This window comes from Lichenostomus cassidix, chromosome Z (genome assembly GCF_008360975.1).
Source record: "Lichenostomus cassidix isolate B80296 chromosome Z, HeHo_3.0, whole genome shotgun sequence".
Classification (NCBI taxonomy): domain Eukaryota; kingdom Metazoa; phylum Chordata; class Aves; order Passeriformes; family Meliphagidae; genus Lichenostomus; species Lichenostomus cassidix.
The window spans coordinates 49,397,815-49,418,641 of NC_139511.1; positions in this window are offsets into that span (position 1 = coordinate 49,397,815).

A 20,827-nucleotide genomic window follows, 5' to 3' on the forward strand; every position below is an offset into this window, starting at 1 on the left:
TAATATGGCAGAATTATGGCAATGGCAAACTATTACAGAAATATCCAATGCATGTTATGAAACACTGTAAAAATGTAAATGAGACATTATAGGAAAATCATTAATGCTTTCTATTTCTGTCTTTGGAAGATGAATCCTGCCTTGCTCTGGGTCTGTTTTTCCCAAAGGTTAGTGAAGTGCTAATTACAAAGTATGAGGAGCAATCAATTTCCTAACAGATTTTATTTTCAAACCATTTTTACTCTAATCCTCCTATCTACTGTCTCCACAATTCACCCTCTTCAGTATTGTTCCTTCATGTTTTTTGGAAACGGTCTTTTAAGACTAAGAAAGCTTCAGCAAAAGAAACCCATTCTGAAGTACTAAAGCAACAAAACATTTCTATTCAAAGAAACACAAAAGCGAATCAATTAATGGACATGGAAAGCACGGTAAGAATAGCCTAAAAATTAAAAGTGTTTCAAAAGAAACTTTGAGGGATTGAGTTCATCCTTATTTGTTTAAGCTGTAGGTTTTGGTGACTGAAATAAGAGCAGAAACAGGCATAGAAATCATATCATAAACGTGAATGAAGGAAATACATATTTCTACAGATCATACATGAGACATATTTAGCCAGAAATGAGCTTTCTAATCTAGAAAATTACTCCTTCAAAGTCTGTAAAGAGGGACAACATTTTATGAGCAGAACAATAAACCTTTTTAAAGTTGGGGGGGCAGGGATGGTGTAGTTTTAAAATTTTGGTTTGGTTTGGTTTCATTTTTAATAGGTGACAGTATCTTATGTGGGGTTAATAAGTCAGGGGCAGTCTGGTCTCATGAAGGATTTTACCTATATCATGTGTCACCTGAGCATCAGGGAAATTATGTTCTGTGGCACCCAGCGGGTTAGGTTAGGAATTCTCCAGGGACAGCAAGGACAGACTCAGTAAAAAGAAGGAAGAAACTGCAGGTCTTGAATCATAATCCCACTGAAAGAACTGAATGCTGTAATTGTGTTACCTATTGGTGCTAACAGTGATTACTAGCGGCAGAAGATGTGGCGATTCATACGTGATGTTGAAAAGAATGAGTACGGGAGAAGAAAACTCCTGGAGCATACAAACAGTAACACAGCAATGCAAATGCATGTATAGAGTAAATCATGCTATCCCAAGGTTAACCAAGAAAACTGTGGAATTGATTTAACATACAGAACAAAACACTTTAGAGAAAAAATTTATTGAATTATTGAAGATGTGTGCTAAAACAAGGGATGATACTGTCAAAAAGCTTTTGATTATTTACCCTTTATTGCACTGAGTCCATAAGCCATGTGTCTTGCTTTGTCTCCTACCTGGGCTATGCAGAGAGAGCAGTGACCAGAATAACACTCTCAGCAATTTGTCTCCCATCAAATTTATGGTTATATAGATCCAATTCCTCATTTACAAGTGACATTTCACACAGAAGCGACTTACTGAAAAGTAACCTCCTGGGAAAATAGCTTCATGTTCACTGATCTGAATGTGCATAGGCCCAGCAGGCAGCTAAAAGGGTGTTATCCAGAAATATATTTCATTATTTAAAACAAATGAGCTTTCTGCAATCTTTGTCATCGTGAACCACAGTATTATTTCTCTGACTTATTTTTAAGTAGTGTTCTGATAACTTATTAGGCATACTTCATTCCATAGGATTGGGCTATGATTTATTTGACTTGGACAAAATGTCTAATTTTTTCACTAATAGCTCTCACATATGCTCTCCCCTCTCATCCCCCACCAACTGTGAGGTAAAACTTACATAACTGCAGCATGGGAGTGATGTTTGGCTTTGCACAGAGAATGGCAGCTCTCATTTGTATTAAGGAGATTACGCCCACTTTAATCATCTGCATTTTACTGATATATTTATGTATGTGTTTAGATTAGACCAGAGAGCATATTTTATTCATTATGGAGAAATTAGAACCTGGGTGTGACATTTCAGTTCTTGCCTAGAGTCACTGTGTGTCTCTTGACTGTTTGTTTCTAGTAAGGTGGATGCTTGCCAGGGGGAAATCCTACCAAAAAGTCAGAACCTGCAGGTATTACTCCTCCAGTCCTTTGCTTCTGACCACATCTCAGGCCCCAGCCCTTCCATAACTTTTGGGAATCATATGGCTTTAGCGTCCTGATGGAGGCAGTATACACAGAATGTGCTCCCTGTGCCTTGGTACACCTTTCTCCAGGAACCCCAGATGGGAGTGCTGGTTCTTTCATTGAGGAAAGAAAAAGTAAAGCTTTTAGTTGAAATTCTAGCAGCAAAAATGTACTAATGAAATACAATTTAAATCACAATTCCAGCTAAAATTTAAAATGTGTTTAACAGTCAATAAAATAATGCTTGGAAATGTGTGGGGGACTGGATCTCATAGCTGTCTGAGACTACACACTGATGCTCTTTTATGAGTTCATCAGCAAGCTGTTCCCTGGCCTGACAACATAATACCTGTCAGAGGAGTTAAGAGGCTGCAATTATCCACATAGATTGGTAAAGCTATGATTTCTGAGAGGTAACCTGCATGGTATAGAGTTCACAACTGATACACAAATGATGCCATGGGCAGACTGAGTAGCAACGTATTTTGCACTAGAATGTTGCATCTTCTAAGTTGAAAATACTGTGAATTCAGGATGAAGGTTTCACAAAACTAATGAGTGGCTATGTGGAATTCTCTTTTCAAGAAAGTGCAAATGCTATAATTCTTTCTCTTTTTTATAATATACCCTACCAGAGTCGCAAAATCTGGCATACACTTGTCTATTTCCCTTGAGTCATGAAAATGCCAGCCTAAAACTATTCTTAAAAGCCCTGGGATATTTTACTCTAAACACACACTGCTTTCAAGCAAATGATCACTTTCACACACCCTTAGGTGTGTCTACAGAGAGGCAAGCACATGCTGCCATCCTTTGTTTCCAATTTCCCACAACAGGTGACGGTGAAGCTCCTGCGCACTGGCCATGACTTATAGATGTCCTTGACTCATTGCTGCCCCTAGTTTCTTTTCTTTCATGTTTTTCCGTGACCTTTCCTTAGGAACAAATGAATTTATTAAATAAGCACTGAATTTAGTGCATCTCTTGTAGCCTTCTCAAAGGGGCTGGAGTCCTGATGTATAGAAGAATTGATAAGCCATAATTCATCCTCAATGACAAAGGTACATTCACCTTTTAGAAAAAGAGTTACAATCTAAATTTAGCTGAAGTCTACAGGAAAAATAATCTGAAGAGGCTGGTTTAATATTGCAAACTCATTTTCTGAACTATGTGGAATCTTACTAACATCTGGGGGAATGGAAACCACTGATATGAGATTCTGACTACGAAACATTCACAAAATCACATTTCATTCAGAAAGGTGTAAACGAATGAAAATGAGGGTTTCCACTAGAAGTGGCTTGCTTTCTTTCTGCCCTGGAAACATTTCTGCTGGACTTATAAACTCAGTGTGTTCATGTATCCAGCAAAAGTTTACTTATGTGTGCATACACCCACTGCACACACTCACACATACCTTCTCAAATCAGTACCTGACAGCTTTTTGTTTCTGACTGGCAATATCAGACTGGATACAGAACAACTGTGACATGCTCTCATCTGGCATGAAGGCCCAGGCAGCTGACATGACATTCACATTCTGCTGGAATGAGGAACTATGTGATTTTTTCCTGTCTTGAGGAATTGTTATTTATGGGAAGGCTTTTCTCCACTGGGATCATGTGTGTGGTCTGTAGCACCTAGCATGAGCTCATGCCAGAAAACTACTGTCAAGTGTTTTGTATCTTGCTGCTGGTGCTCAGGTTTTCCATAAACACAAATAATGTGATTACCTCTCATTTGAACAGCGCCTCTACCTCTATCAGGACTGCTGTTTCTGCCAAGCAAACACAGAAGTCAATCAGCAGTCTGCAGGAATTACACAATTGTTATAGAAATCTTTATGAACTCTTGCTGCAGATGAAGAAACATCATGATATTGTGTGCCATATTAGTTGGAGAGATGCTGAGATTTCACAAAATTTTAAGCATGTCCAATGCCAAGACATGCATGCAATAACCTAGTTCTGCCTTTGAGAACAACAGCCTCCTGCACCTTCAGCAGCCCTGTGACTATGCATTTCAAACAGTACTTTCCAAGCTCCCTCTATTCTTCTTCAAAGTTCCTAGTTTTTGAAATTGAAGTAATTCATCAGTTAGGGATCATTCACTAGGAAAATTGCATAAACAGCTTTTCATACTGAATCTTCCAGAACAATTGTAGGTAATAGCTTTGCTTCAGCTGTGGCTCTTGAAATTCCCATGCCCTTGAAATTCCCATGCCCTTGAAATACAGACTCTCCTGAGCACTGCCTGGTTAAAGAATTTTGTTTTTTAGAAATCATGTCAATACATGCTCCATGTTGATTTAAAAATAAAGAGAAAGATAGCTCCGAACGGTTTTATCTATGTTCCTAACAAATTTTAGGGGACTATGTACATTCCCACACTCCTAATCACTTCTGCAAAAGCAGTTGTTGTCTTTTTCCTGTGTCTGATGAACTTTAGGAAGAAAGTAACAGCAGCAGAAAACATGCTTCTCAGCAAGTACTGCTTGCATGAAAATAACCTGTAATTGTGCTAAAAAAATTCCATTCTCTCAGATTTTTCCTACTGTCCTTTCCAGTGGACATTATATGATGAAGGCACATCACATACTGGATATTATAGTCAGAGCACCATGGGGAATTATGAACTCTGTTTCCATGGCCCTTGGTGCTGCACTCAGGGTGCTGTGCAAGTAGTTTAGCCTCCCGTTCAAGGGGGACAAGAGGAACCTGTGAGGGTCTAACAGAGACCTGCTGAGACCTCAGGTCCTAAGGCACATGGAAAGACTGAAGGAGCTGAAGTAGCTTGGTCTGCAAAGAGGAATCTGCAGTACAGTCTAAGAGTTGCCTGCAGTTGTGCAAAGGGTGATTGCCAAGGCAGTGGGGTAGCAGCAGTTGGTGAGATGAGGCCACAGCGTTGCAGCTTGCAGGCTCAGGAAAGGCATCCTACTCCCTAGGAGGTGATACAGCATTCCACAGAGGGGTGTCCAACCTTACAGGCTTTAAAGGCTTGGCTAGGCAAAGCCCAGCCAGTCTTCAGAGATATGGAGAAAGTCCTGCCGCAGATGAAAGACCAGAGGAAAGATCTCCAGGGTGCCATCTCACTTCAGTGATTCTCTCTACTGGAACCTGTGAACCATGACACTGTGCTTCAGACCTTAAATGTACAATGTATTTCACTTTTCGATTTAAAAGTTAAACTCACGTTTTCTGCTTAAATCCACGGATGTTTTCTACAGATCTCAGTGCAGGAGGTATACAGCAAACTGATCCTTCTTCCCCTTCTTAGGACTGTGTGTGTTCCAAGAGGCATCTCTGTCAGAGAGGCTTGCTGTCCTTTCAAGGCTCTCTCTGTTCTGTCAGGTCACAGTTGTGGAGCTGGATTTTAACATTCTGAATGCAGCTGAAGACAAATAATGATACAGTGTAGGTGTAATTTTTGCTTCAGACCAGTGAGGTATCTGAATGTGGTGGTTTTGACTGGCCCAAAACATCAGCAAAGTATCTTTAACATCTAAGAGAAATTTGGACCCCTCAGAACCTGTTGTGGTGGGCTTGGGGAAGTGTCTGAGGGGTGGGGTGTGGCACAAAGATGGCGCCTGTGTGTCCTGAGTGAAAGTTCTGGAAGTTTTTACTTATCAAGTCCAGCAGAGCCAATCTCTGATGGCTCTGAAGGTGATGGACATGCTGCCGGCCAAGTTTGGGCCAATCAGAGGTGCTGGTTACGCCTCTGTGAAAACATGTTTCAGAAGAAATCAAAACAAGGCAGGCACGCACTTCTTTGTAGCTGGAGGAGGAGGTGGAGGTAAAAATACGTGAATGGAAAACAGCATGGAGACACCAAGGTCAGTGCAGAAGGTGGGGGAGGAGGTGCTCCAGGTGCCAGAGCTGAAAACCCTCTGCTAGCCATGGGGAAGACCATGGGGGGAGCAGGAGGCCCCCCTGCAGCCCATGGAGTCCACAGGAGTACAGAAATTCACCCACAGCCCACGCCAGAGAAGCAGGTGGATGCCTGGAAGAAGCTGTGATCCAGTGGGAGTCTCATCTAAAGAGTTAAAACTGCAAAGGCCTTGCAAAGGAGAGAAAGGCCTTTTCCTTGCTCCTGGGATGGAAGCAGCCTGGCCTCGGCTCAGGAGAGTCTGCACCTTATGGACAAAGAGACTCATGTTGCAGCAAAATTCGTGTGGGATGTTGCTCATAAGATTGGACCCACGCCAAAGAAGTTCCCAGAGGACTGTCTCTGGTGGGAGGGACCCCGTGGCTAAGTAGAGGACCCCCCCTCCCTGATAGACTGACCAGAGAACAAACCCCTCACCCTGCCCCCTGCCCATGCTGTTGGTTTGGAATGAGGGAAGGGGTTGAGCGGAGAGACTGCTTCTTAAGAGGGAGGGAGTGAGAGCAGAGAAACTGTCTGGAGAGAAAGTGAGAGATAAGTAGAGATAAAGAGTATTTGTAGTAGAAGAATTGTGGTGATGAATAGATTTATAGAACTGCTCTGTGGATTGAGAAAATACCCACACCCTGCCCCCTACCTGAGCTGTTGGCTGGAAGGAGGAAAGGGGGTGAATAAAAATGGGTTCATAAGAGGGAGGGGAGTGAGTGAACAAAATAGTGTATGAAAAATTCATTTTTGCCTTGCATTTATCCTCTGACTCGGTTAGGTAATTAAATCACTTTGCAACTTTGAGTTTAGAGCCTGTCTGCCCTTTCTTTGGTGCGTCCTCCTACCAGTGTCCTTTCTCACTTAACTAATGAGATTGGTGTGTGGTTTTACAGTTTTTTTTCCTTTCCCCTCTCCTGCACATCTGCAGCAGGAGAGAGCAGAAGTGCCTGTCATTTAGTCAGGGTCAAACCCTGACACTGCAGCAGCTAGATGTCTCAGCAGCAGAATTCAATATGAGAGTTTATTGGGTTGTGACACAAGTTTCTCAAGCAGGAGTGAATCTTTTGTGTGTACTAGAGAAGAGGAGAGTAAGGAAAGAGGACATTATGAAGTAGTGGAGAAGCATTCTCACAAGCCTGTTTGCACAAGTTTTCTGAGATGCAAAAATTAATCTACAGAGAAAGTGATGAAGCAAGATCACACCAAGCCACAGATACAAATAACATAAATGTGAGCAGAGAGAACGTCTGTATATCTATTTATATCTGTCTATTTATCTATCAATTAGCTAACCATGATATTTTCATAGCAACATCAGAATTGCATCTGAAATCAGTCCATCTAATGCTTACAGCTTGACTTCTAAAAATCACTCTAGCTTCAATCAATCAATCAGCTTTTGCAACTACCACTGGCATGAACCCCTTACTGAAAACAAGCCATGGTGGTTATCCACATATGACTCTCTCCATCTGCCTGTTTGTTCATTTATTTTCATTGTTGTGGATTTTTTTTCCATGGGAGAGTCGTCTGTGAAGACAAGTTAGCTAAGCTTACAGTGTAGAGAGAAGGAAAATGAAAGTAACCACCAATGGGTAGTATTTCAGTTTCTGTAATAAAAGGGGATTAATTCAATTACATTAAATATATGGCATAAAAGAATAGCAGTCAGGGTCAATGATGGGAATAAAGTGATGGGACACTGTCTCTCATTAGCATAGCAGTGATGAGAGTGAGGAGAAAAACCTAGTGGCAAAGATAAAGGAAGTAAAAAGCACCCCTTCAGAGAAGTATTTGGGTCTCACCTGCCTTTAAGATTGTCACTGTGCAACCTCCTAAAGTTGTTTCTTATCAATTAAGAATCCCTAATCTTTCTTAGATTCTATTTTGGTGGTGTTTTTCAGTTATCTCCTAAACTAATGTTGTTGCTTGCTGTCCTCTTATTTGCTAGTGTTTCCAGTTTATCTCTTCTTTATCATAGTTTCCTTTTTTAAAAATAATTTTTAATAAACACAAAGGTTTCAAATTAAATCCAGGTGACCTATTGACTTTCATCCTTTTCAGTAGCAGTACATTCAAGTCTGATACTTTTTCTCTAGGATTAATCTAAAAGCAGCAGGTACCTCACAATGGAAGGTAACAATAGCCCATCATGATTAATATCTATGCATTTTTTATGCATAACACATTTGAGCTTTTTCAACTCCATCTGCATTTAAACATGTAATTGTCATCACAAGTGTCAGCCACCTCTAAAGGAAATTCCAGAAAAAGTAAAAACATTCATTGTTTCCATCCTTTATCTCTGTAAAAAAATATTATCTTGTCTTTTTCCTCCTTATTATTATCTCTGAAACAAAGAAAATTCTAGACTGCTGCTTCAACCTCACACCTTTCTCAGATGTCATCCTTTCACAGATTAATATGCGTGTATTCATAGCATCAGGCTTTTGCTACAAGATTTACTGCAATTTGTTCCCAAGTAGAAGTACCCCAGACATGACACAAGGATGCCTTAGCTTTAACCTTGTTTTACCCTAAGTTATTCTTTACCCACTAGATAATTTTGTCTCCAGCTTTTGGTTGCACTTCTTGTCTACCCGTACCTTCATGGCAGGAGTCGGCACACTCATTACAGGAGTGTGATTGCAATGAGACACCTGCATTTTCTGCGTAGTGTGTGCTCTTAAGATGGAATTTCAATATGTGCAAAAAACCCACTGTCTCAGTTGAAGGGTATGGAAAAAAAACCTCTCTTACTTTTTAAATGGATGGCTATTTCAGCTCCGGCTGCTGTCACTAAAGGAGCCCAGCAAATGTGTCTCTAAAAATATGGAGATTATTTTTCACCTATAAATAGATGCTTTGAGAAATGAATACAAACCTCAGAGAGATTTTAACAGTCTCAGGCACATGTAATGGCTTGCCTGTGGTGGTTGTTAGCCACCTTGCACTTAGAGCAAGCAGTAAGAATGTGCAGCTGGGTGATGGATAACCACTGATGAGCTGCATGCTCAGCCCTTTTGCTCAGTATCATTTGTCTGTGTATCTGGCCTCGGTCTTTGGAGAAAAATAGAGCTACAAGCTTCCAGTCAAAGACAGTATGTCAGCCCAGCCAGTGAAATGGTGAGGGTTAACTCCACCAGGCCAAGAAGATTCAGACCCATGGTCCACCCAAGCTTGCAAAACCTACATGAAAGTCTGGAAGAAGCACAAGGTCAGTGCTTGTCCCCTGGGCTGTGACATGCCCTTTACAGAAGAGGTCAAATAAATCAACCAGTCACAACCTGAACTGTAGTGTCATCTCTTTCTGTGGTTTAGCACAAATTTTCATAAGCATCTGTCTCCAAAGTAATGAGCAGTGTTTTCTCCTGAGCAAGACACAGACCCCAAATGGCAGATTAGTATTTGAGAATTTCCTTTTTATTTCTCTTACAACAACAAAACTGCCAAGGAACTAAAAATGCTCCTCATTACAGGAACTGAAATAACCAAAATTCAAAAAATGCCCATGGTCTGCTGTTTTTACACAAAAATGCAGATGTGCCAGAAACCCCTGAAAGTGCATGAGGGATTTTGCTAAAAGTTGTTGATTTATGTAGAAAGAAATGAAATGGTAGAGCCTTACAAATGCCTCAGATCAATACCGAGCTTGGCTTGCGAAGGCCCACAAAGGAAGGTGGGGTTAGAAAACAGGAGCCACTGAGTCCTCTGTCTGTTGCTAAAGTGCTAGCTCATGTCTTTCTATTGACATCAGTAGTATTTTTAGAAACGTCTCATGTTATTCTTTTCACTTACTCTTTCAAAGATATTTGTTTTCTCTTGACCTATTGGCTGAACTGTAGTTACTATTTTCACCTTTCACAGAAAAAGTGACTGACTTGTGGAGATCCTGCAGCTTTCCTCTTGATGTCTCCTGTCTGTAAACTCTGAGCAGACTACCATTAAAACAGTGTCTGCTGTCCTTTCTTGTGATTATCACTGCTTCTTAATCCTTAACTTTTACTAGGCCAATTAATTCTCAATGTCTTGTCTGGTGCAGTGTGTGAAGGGAGGATGTTTTGTGCTTATAAATATTTTAATTAAAGGTTAACTCAAATATCAGGGTTTAACATTCTCTAGAACTCAATTTACAATATGTCTGACCTGACTAATCAGGCTGTGGGCTAATTAGCTACATGACTGGCACAGTGCTAGTTGGGAGAGTGATGGAAGAGGCAAGAGTTGTGCCCTGTGTAGGATATCCAGTTTGCTCAGTGATGCTGGGAGAAGCACAGCTTTGCTTGAGGTAGAAGATAGTGTGAATGATCAGATGCAATGAACCTCATAGTTTAGCCTGGTGTATGTGGAGGTTTCTTTTCTGAACCAGCTGGGATTTTTTTTCAGCAAAGCCTCCCCTTTTCTGTGAACATCTTATGGATTGATAAAAACCTAAACTTTTCATAGGGAAGGGACAGTTTCCCTTAGTTTCTGAAGCCACTATTGCTATATGTGCTTGGAAAGATGATGTGATTTTGTATTAGATCTTTGAAAGCATAAAAACCAGGAGCAATCCAAAAAGTTTAAATTTGCTTGGGAGTTAAAATTTAATTACTAGGAAGGAGGACAGGAAATATCTAATTTTGATGCTGTGTAAATTTCTGATATGCCCACATGCTGGATATTCTGTGGAATGCTGTTTGCATGTCTCAAAGGATGTATGGCAGAAATTAGAAAAGCCCAGCCACAGGCAGAGGATGACCAGAGGCAGAGCAGCCTCTGTCCAAGGAATGAGAGGGTTTTACCTTGAAAAGGAGCTGACAGGCTTTTGTTGAGAGGGCTCTTTAGACACTGAAAGACACAGGTTTGTGTGTAGAGGAAAAACAGCTCAATGCCTTTTCCATCGCATGCCGTGCCATAGGAATGTGGATTTTCATGTGACATGTGGCTGAGCATGGGAATTCCTGGGCACAGGACTAGTAGGAGGTAGGTGCTAAATTCACACAGTAGTGTAAGAGGCATTGAGCTTCTCATAGCAAAAGCCACTGGAAGCTGCTAATGACAAACCCTACTGCCCTGGCTGAGAACATCCAGTGCTGCCAGTTTCTCCCAGGAACTGCTTGGGGCAGCTTCTCAACACATTCACTCTGCCCTGAACATTGGATTTTGGCAGCTGACAATGACAGGACAGAAGATGAGATGAAGGTTTGGTCTAACCTGGTGCAGCACTTCCTATGCCAAAATTCTTGAAATTTTTTACCTGGCTTGTTTTGGTGCTTTCTCAGCAGAAAGTGAGTTTTGCAGAGAGAAAGAACTTGTTTTATAGAACAAGGCTGTTTCAAAGGATAAAAATAAATAGTAGCTGAAACTCAGTGAAATCTTTAGAATTTATTCTTTGCACATTTTTCCCTCAGTATCAGGGAGATCCTTTGTACCCCAGTTGAGTGGGGCAGTCATTGGGAGAGCCCTCGTTGCCTCCTTAGTCAGGCAAGTGGGAGGTTTCTCAATTCCTAAACACTTATGTTATAAAAGCCTATTAAAAACTGTTCTAACACTTCTTAGTAAAAAAGGTTTGTCCAAAAAGGAATGCAGGTTTTTTTCAATGGGAAATGGAAACAAACCATTCTTGCTTTCAAGAGCTTTTTCAATGCACATACCTTTTTTTCTACATGCACAGTACTAGGCTGCTACCAGCTGAACTGCCCCTCAGACATGCAAATATAAAACATAATCAGCATTATACCCACAACTGTGTAAAACATAGAATACAGGCTCGGTATTTTTCTCAAAAAATTGAACCTATATGATAGCCAGACAAGAATTTTGCACTGATTGTAAAAGGGAAAAGATAGAAATCTGTCAAAATGGGAAATCCTGTATTCTCCAAGGAATCAAAGCTTTATTTGAGCTGAGTATACACAGAGAAGGTAAGGCTCTAACTCCTGTTACAGTGGGGTGAAAACAGTTTACTATAAAGAATATTAACGAAGCTACCAAAGATGTAATGTCCTAGAGCCTTACCACAGAACCTTTGTGGCAATGGGCACAGCTCAGGATCTGACATGAAGTGCAGTCAGGGAAGCAGCTGTAGATACTCATAAACTGTAACTTGCTAGATTTAGCTAAAATTACTCTCAAATTGATAGGAGAGAAGAGACGGGATCAAATGCTCACATCCTCATCAACATGTTTTCTACTGGCCTGGTTCAAGGACACTGCTATTTTCCTTTAGGAAAATTCCTAAGGGAGGGTGAGCACAGTAAACAGCACCTGCTTCACCACAGGGACAGGCAAGGCAATCCCTGTGGAGTACAACTTGCAATTAAAAGCTTCTGTGACTGTTGGAGGGGAACTGAAATGGCTCTATAACCTCCCTCCTGTCATCTGACTACACAGAATACCCTGCTTTCACAGATTATGAGAAACAGGGCCACCCATCTCTTAATGGATGGATACTGCAAGGCTTTTAATTGCAGGCATGCAGACAGTTGAGGCTCTTGTTTCTCACTTATGTGAGATAGGCTCTGGTGGGAATCCATTGTGTTCTGACAGTAGCAAAGGCATGGAGCTGACCTAGGAGTTCAAACCTCCTGGAATTTACTGCAGTGAGGTAGTCTGTGGATGAGTCTTCTGCAAACACCATCCAGGTTTGAATGTGCAGATTGATGAAGAAAATCGTGTTGATACAGGACAAAATCAACTGCTACAGCGAAGGCAGGTGGCCAGCTGTCCACAGAAGCACGAGGCTGTAGTCTGGTCACTGAGATTTATGGTCTTAGCATGATGTACTTCTGAACCAAAAATAGATAGCTGCCAATCGCAAAGGCAAGTGAAATGCCTTCCTTCCTAACAAGGAAGCAGAATATTCTTCTGGTAACATTTTTGCAAGAATTAATTAGATGGTTTTCTAGACAAGTCTCTGGTGCAGTTAACTCCGTTTTTGGGAGCTGTGCAGAGTTTTTTGTTACCCTCTTTAATGACTGAGTACTGATGGTGTTTTATGTTTACATGCATGTAGTCTTTCCATCAAAGAGCCAATCCGTTTATATGCAAGGAGCACAAAAATTTAGTTCTAGTAAAGAAGTATACTCAGCTATGATGTTTCCCAGGTATGTTGTGTGACCAGGTCTGTAGCCCTTGTAACTGCTACAGTCTTCTGGCTACCTACAACATCTGTTTTTCTTAAACTGTAAATCCCTATTTCCCTTTTTGTTGCCTTGTTAAATATTATCCTTTTTTTCCCACTAAAATAGCACTTGCTTTGAAAACTTTTTTCTCCCCTAGGCTTTTATTTTTTACAGTACTGGATAATTTCTAGTTTCTTATCCCTGGTATTGACTACACTTTACTTTTTATATATTTCCATGACACTTTTTACATTAGATTTTTGGAAGCTCTCTGCTAAATTTTCACCTTTTCCAAAGGTCCCTGTTGGGAAGACTCTGTTTGGAGACTCTCCAGCTCCTTGAAGGAATGTATTTTTTTCCAACAGGCATCTACCTTCTCTTGGCGGCCACACAACAGTGACAAGCTGTGTTTAAGGATTTGTATGCTGGACTCTTCATCATATTACTCATTGCTGATTGCTAAGAGGTGTGGGGAAAGGAGGAAAACTGGGAAGATGGACGGTGATAATGGGCAGGAGGGGCCCTGATGGAGGAGGGCTGATACATGATAATGACTGGTATCATTACAGCATGGATGAGGGAAGAGGAAGGAAATGAGGGAGCATCTAGAGATGGTCTGATACCTTTGCAGCAGCTGGGTGTCTGGACTGGTGCTAGTGTTTGTTGCCTGTGAGCAAAGAGGACCCAAGGAGCAGTTGCTGGTCCTGGGGGCAGGTGGCCTCAGGGGAAGAGGAAAATGGCTGAGCTCTGCAATGCCCTTGGCCAAAGGGAGGGTTCCCTGCCCCAGCAGGGAGGGTTCTCTTTCTCAGGCTTCTCACGGTCTTTGGAGCTTTCCTTAGGCTTGCTGGTTCGATCTGTCTCCTGGTGGTACTTCTGTTTACCTTCTGTGCTTGTTTCTGGCAGGTTGATCATTGTGCCTCTTCTTGTGTTGCATAGAGGCTAGCAGCTTTCTCCAGGGATCCAGGTCTCTTCAGGCTGATTCCTGGCACTGTCAACAGAGGAGGCTGGGGAGACTGTCCTGTGGGAGCACTGTGCTGTCCCCACCCTCTCTACCAGCCACCCCCAGGCACCTGCACTGGCCTCTCTTAGAGGTGTGTTACATGCACCTGGAAGTCAGATCTGCAGCTGCTGTTACCATGATTTGTAACTAGGCCATAGGAATTAACTGAGTTATTCCTACCTCAAGAGCTTAACTCCTGACACACCTTTAAAGAAAAATGGAGTTTTGATATGACACAGTGAAGTGAGAACGTTGGCCTAGAAAATTGCTCTATTGGTTACTGGATTTTTAGTAACAAACAAATGAATAGAAGGGGTTTTTACTATGGACTCAGCTGGCTTTGCTTCTAGCTGTTTGATCTTGTTAAGCCCCTGTCAGCTGAAGAGCTCTCTGCTAGTAGTGATTACCTGCCTACACAGCTGCTCCTGGACAGGGAGCAAGTCACCTCTTAACCTTTCCTTGGCTAAATTGACTAGACTGTGCTTCTTTGGTAAATAGCTTCTCCTGGACTTCCTGTCGTTCTCCTTGTTTTCCTCTGAGCTCTTTTGAATGCTGCAATGTGTCCACCAGAGTGGTTCCTGGCAGAGGTGTGGAATTTCATAGTGTCTGTGCAAATGCCACATATAGCTATGGAGTAACACATGCCTACTTCTTCTGCTGATAATTCTGTGCTTATTGCTTGTTTTCTTAGGTATGCAGGAAGAGCAGTGTCAATGCAACCCACTTGATTCTGAACTTTTTTGAATCCTGGGTTTCCAAAATATGACTGTATTTGTGGGTCCTGCAGGCTCCACTCTGACATTTTACCTACAGATATAATGCAACATGTCAGTATGAAATTGTCTTACTACTGGAATACAGATCTGACAGTAGTCATGACCTCATCTAGTCACCAGTCCGTCCATTCCACCTCATCTTCCAACTTTTACAGCTGTATGTTTGTCACCATCTAAATGAAAATACATCAAATAGCACTGGACTGTGAACAGACTCCTTTGGCCCATTGGAAATGCCTCCACTTATCATCTATCTTTGTAACTTCAAGGTCTAACAGCAGGCAGACATCTGAATATGAATCTGCAAGGCTGATACACAAAGGTATCTACTGACCATGTTTGTATTTTTGGGCAGGGTTTATCTAGTGTCGTATTCAAAACTGGCCTGAAAACTCAGCTGAAGTAATGCTTGGTAGAGATCCAGGATCTGTGTACTTCTTAATTCATTCCAGCCTTCAGAGCATGGCCAGTCTGCTATGGTTGATTAACACTAATTTTCCAGAAGTTAAACAGTGAAGTATGTCATGAAGGCATTATTTAAAAAAAAAAAAAAAAAAAGTACCCTTCCTGGGTTTACTAGTTTTGCTTTTCTGTGCAAGACAGAGACACAGTTTAGGCCAGTTGGTCAGATCCCTTACTGATCTGAGCTCCTTGCCTGACTCCCAGGACTGCTCACACTCAGGTATCTGAGGCCAATAGCAGTGGTTAGTTTTGTCCCCTCTGCCCCAGCCCCACCATATGGGCATGAAACACCCAGCCTGGCCCCAGGAATGCTTCTCGCTCTGCCTGCTGCTTTCTGCCCTGTGCACAGAGGGTGCAACTGCAACTTTGGGTGAAAATAAAGTTTTGAGAGCTCTTGCAGAGCTACACAGGTAAAAGCTTGCTTTGAGGCAAGAAGGGCAGCTGGCATACTGGAGGGTTTCAGGATGAAGGGGAGCTGGAAGGGATAAACAAGTAGCAACACATGTGGTAACAGCAGCATTTGAGGATCAGCAAGGCTGCTTGTACCTGTGTGGTGGAGCAGTAGGATGGAGGCTGAGGGAGCAGGCTGGATTGGTGGAACAGTGCGTTTTGAGCTGGAGGCTCTGTTGAAAGAGTGAAAACATCCAGCGAATCTAATGAAATAATCCTGTACCTCTGAATACATGATTCTTTATTCATGCAAATGTCCCAAGAAACACTTGACACAAAAAAAGGCTTTCCCTGTGGGAAAAGAGGGAGCCCAGTCAGCACACCACAAACATCTGACAAAAGTCCTCCATTTCTTTCAGTGGAGAGAAATAAAAGAAAAAGCAGATTCGGGAGCTGAGAGGTGAAAATTTGAACAAAGGTGAAGTTCAGTGGGTTAGTGCCATTGAATGATTTATATCTTCTCAGCTCTATCGTGGTGAAGATAATAAAATAGAAATAGGATTACGGGGAAATGATCCCTGGGAGGTTATGTGCACTGTGTTTTTCTTAATGTATTTACTGAGAACTTCACTGACTCAAAGGATTTTGCACATATCAATGCTTTTTGTGATATTTTACCTTTTATGTGACAGCTCAGTTGCGTATGAAGTCAATGCAAACAGCTAGTGCTTTTTTCTCTGTAGACACAGAGTTTTGAATTACTGGCCATCAGACTGGGACCGGCTGCACTTTTATGTACATATTCTCTTCACCTCTCCTTCCCAATGAGCTGTGGATTGACAGCTATTTTTGTACTCAGTTTTACTATACTATTCTATTTACTCGATGCAAATTCTTCCACAGTGATAAGATATTGCTACTAAAAATGAAGCTCAAATGGACTGAAATAACTGACAATTTCTCACTTGTGGAGAAATTAATTTCCAAATAAACCCTACCATTGTATTTAATTCAATGGTGGAAAAGCAAACCTGAGGAAATAATAAGAATTTAAAAAACCAAACCTAAACAAAAAGCCACACACCCACACACAACAAAGCCCAGCTATTTATTGTACAGGGTTTTCTAAAGGCAGAAAAAATTACAAATGTCTTATTAAAAGATATCCCATATCTCAGAGGCAACACAGACAACCACATGATGTGGTAGTTTCTATAGTGACTACTCGCTTTCCTTTGAAAGTTCTCTAAGCAATCAGACAAAACCAGAGCAACTGGCTGTGCTGCTGTGTAATTATTTCCCCTCATCCTCCCCCAAAACCACTGAATACACAGATTTTCTTCCCTTGAATTGGAAATGCCCCTCCCTATAAAACAGCCTTTGTTGCATGAGAGAAAGGAGGGGGAGGTGTCAGAGGCAGCTCAGCGGCGCTCTGGAGAGCAGAAAATCAGTCATGTTGCTGAAGTGGCTGCTGGCTTGTAGTCTGGCATGTGGCTCCAGCGGGACCCTCGGTGGGAATGCTGCCGTCAGGCACACCCGTCAGGCATGCCATCCCTTCCCATCACAGCCATCCCAGACGTTGGACCAAGCTGGATAATGTAAACAGCACCAACAAAAGCACAGTGCAACACCTGGGCTTCCTGAAAACCTCCGGACTGTGCCGTGGACCAACACAGAGCACAGTTGCGGACCTTGAGAGTGAGATACACGCTGATAGTTTCAAGGAAAAATTAAAGTTGGTGGTTTCTGGTTTGCTTTTTTTATTCCCCCCTAAGCCCTTTGTTCTCTTCTAGCATGTTTGCCCCACTTTTATTCGATAGGCATTTAACAGCAACACTTTTTCGCTTTGCTATATATGTACTTCTGTGGTAGAGTGTTGAGTGAAGTCACATTCTTGACTCTTCCTGTAAGTTTCCAGCTGACTTTTATGAATGAGCACTAATTCCTAGAGAACAGAGAATCAGAGCCAGACTTAGCAGAAGTTTAATTCTTTTTTCCCTCATGGCTGCTCCTTTATTAGTAGTGTACCCCTTGACATTGTTACTCTGCACTTCAAGACTTACCAGATAATCCCCTGTGGCTGATTGACAAGAAGTGAATATAAACACTTTAGTTATCAGGGAAAAAAACTAAACTATTTGATCTGCAAAGAAATATGATTCACCTGACAGCACAGACTGCACTAGCATTGAGTTTAACCTCCTCTCTAAAGCAATAATGTTCCCAGTATGTCCTGGGTAGTTATGAGTGAATAGTTCAGTGGTGCATGATTTATTTTATTTTTTTCAGTGCTCCTTCTTCTTCCAGAATGGTAGTGAGACAATCCTCATTTCCTATCTTTGAGCTTCTCAGTAAAACTTCCCTCTTCTTCCTGAACTCTGGATTTATGGCACACATTTTGAGAATTCAGTGCTTTAAGATGGAGACATGTTGACTAGACCGTGAATCATGTGGCCCTGTTCTGTTGTGTTTAGGGTTTCATGCCTTTTCTGGATGGAAATAGCTTGTGATTAAAAGCTTGGGAGATAATTCTGTTTGGAGAATGATGCTTTGGGTATCAAACCTGTGAATTTGAAATTTGCTGTCTTCAAGTACCATGAAAATAAAGCAAAATTGCACTGATAATCACAGGAAATTAGCACAAAGGTAAAGAGTGTACCCCAAGGAGCAGTCAGAGAAAAACATGTGCATACCTTTGTTCATGGTATTTTAAAAAATAAATTTTCACTCTGACTGTGAATTGTTCTTTTGGTAATTAGTTCTATTTTTGCTGAATAATGTTCTGGTACTAAAATGCAGTACAATTATGCTGTGAGTTTGGAAGGACAATAATGGTTTTGATGTATTAGTATTCTAATATTGAGTAAGACAAAAACTTTGAAAGGAAAAAGAGTTGTTGCAGGATGAGTTTTTGGCAAGAGAAGTAACATCAAAATTGCTGTTCTTAACATACAATGAACTTAGATAATGTTTTAATTAAAAGAAAGTGTGCTATCAAAGTAGTCCTTAACTGCCTTTAAGTTGAGGAGATTGAGTTGTGAATGAGATTGTGATCTCAGTAATTCATATTCAGTCTATTGCAATATTTTGCTTCAGGATCTGTGACAAATCTAGTTGTTCTACAAACACTTCATAAAGAAACACTATAACGTAACATGGTAACCACATGTAAATACTAAAGAATTGGCGACAAGCTGGTAAAAATAGTGGTTGCAGCAGTGCTCCAGAAATTACGAAAGCCAGTTTTAATATCTCACTCTGCCACAGACTGTCTCTGAGACCTTGAAAAGACCCTTAGAGCTGGGTCAACATGAAGCAGCCTGTGGTACATGGTCAGAGCTGCAATAATCTCAGTGATGCAGCCATCCATAGGGCAGGCTCCAAAGTTAGTCTGGTGTAAGTTAATTTTTATTTGAATGGCTTATTGCCTTCTCAGAGAGGAATATATGGGTAAGAGCAATAATGTTCATGGCTGAGATTCTCAGTATTTCTCAGAGCTGACCTCATTTCCCTCTGTGGGATCAGAATCAAAGTAATGCAAGTTGGCTTTGAAAGTCTATCTTTAAAAGTCATTTGAACATTGCTGCTAGTATCAACTGGTTTGTTTGCAACAGCAACAGAATGTGTCATCCTCATTATTTCTGTGATTTGCATATTGTCATTGTAAGAATGTTGGAAGAATAGAAATAAATCATTTAATAGAAAAGTTTATTGGTTTACTACCTGCCAGAGTTTGTTTACAGATTTTAAGTGAATACGTTAAAGAAGAAATCAGCTGTGTGATTTATTGAAACGTTTACCACCTCAGCTTACCTCACTGGAACACAGATGCATTTGTAAGATTTACATGAAGGCTGGAGAGGAGCTTGGGGAAACCATGCATTTTTTTTCAGGATGCCCAGGCAGGCTTTTGTGTGAAAGAGCATGTTTGTTTCAGAGATCACCTTCCTGATACATATCCAGTCTTCTCAGGAGACAGGAGTAGTGACAGACCTTGCTGCTGTGACTCATGTGACAGCTCTGTAACCCCATGCTTCCTGCAACCTGGGAGGGATCAGTCGCTTCAGCATTTTCTGTGCTTGTAAGGAATTGGGTTTCCTGGCTTTTTTTCTCCCAGGTCTCAGCTTGAGTCCCTCTAACGTGTAGTGCTGTCACCTACTAGTCCCAGGCAAACAGTGGAGTGGGTTAGTTTTCTCTTGCTATTTCACCCTGGCTGTACTGATTGCAAATGCATCTACATATTTCTAGTGTGTAAGGGAGGAGTGTCTCCCAGGTACAAGGGTCTGCTTCATCCCACCCCAGGGTAATGACTCTCCCATTACATTTTCACATCTTTCATGCTTCATTTTGTGCATACAAGTGCTCACTTTCAATGAAAGCTCAGTTATTTCCCCATTGTAAAATTGAGTTTTGAATTGCCTGCAAGATTTTGTCATGATCTGAAATCAGAAGAAAGAAAAATTACGACAAGATTTTTCAACTTATTAAATGCACCTCTGCAGGTCACCCAGTGCAAATATGGCCTTTCACTGGGGGTAATAAGTTTGCAGCGACCTTACCAGCAGGTCAGATGGGATGCAAAACAGGCAACGCTTGCTTCAGGGAAGGGCAGATGAAGGTTGTATATGCTCTCTTGACTGATTTGTATCTGGCAGCAGGGAGAAGGATTCATTAGAAGAGTGCTTTCCTGAGATGCAGGTGAGCTATTGGGGCTCCTCTGGGGTAATTGCTGCACCATGTTCTATGTCCCTAGAAGAAGCCTGAGGGCTGAGAGTCATCAAATGATAACCTGATATGAGACAGCAGGCACACTCACTGCTATGAATGTGTAGATTGCAGGATATGGGATCATCCTGCAGGTACAAGTACCCAAAAATGTCATGTCCCAAAGCTCTCTTTCCTGAAGTAACTCAAGGAAATCTGATATATCTGGTATTAAAGAGATACCCAGGATTATAAGATACTCTGGTTGAATGTCATTTGCATCATAAAAGTGATTAAAATAACCCGTCCACAAAGCCAACTAATTCTTAGCATTAGAAAACAGGAAAGCAGAAGTAATTTTCTTAGATCAGATGGATAGATGCAACTAAAAACATC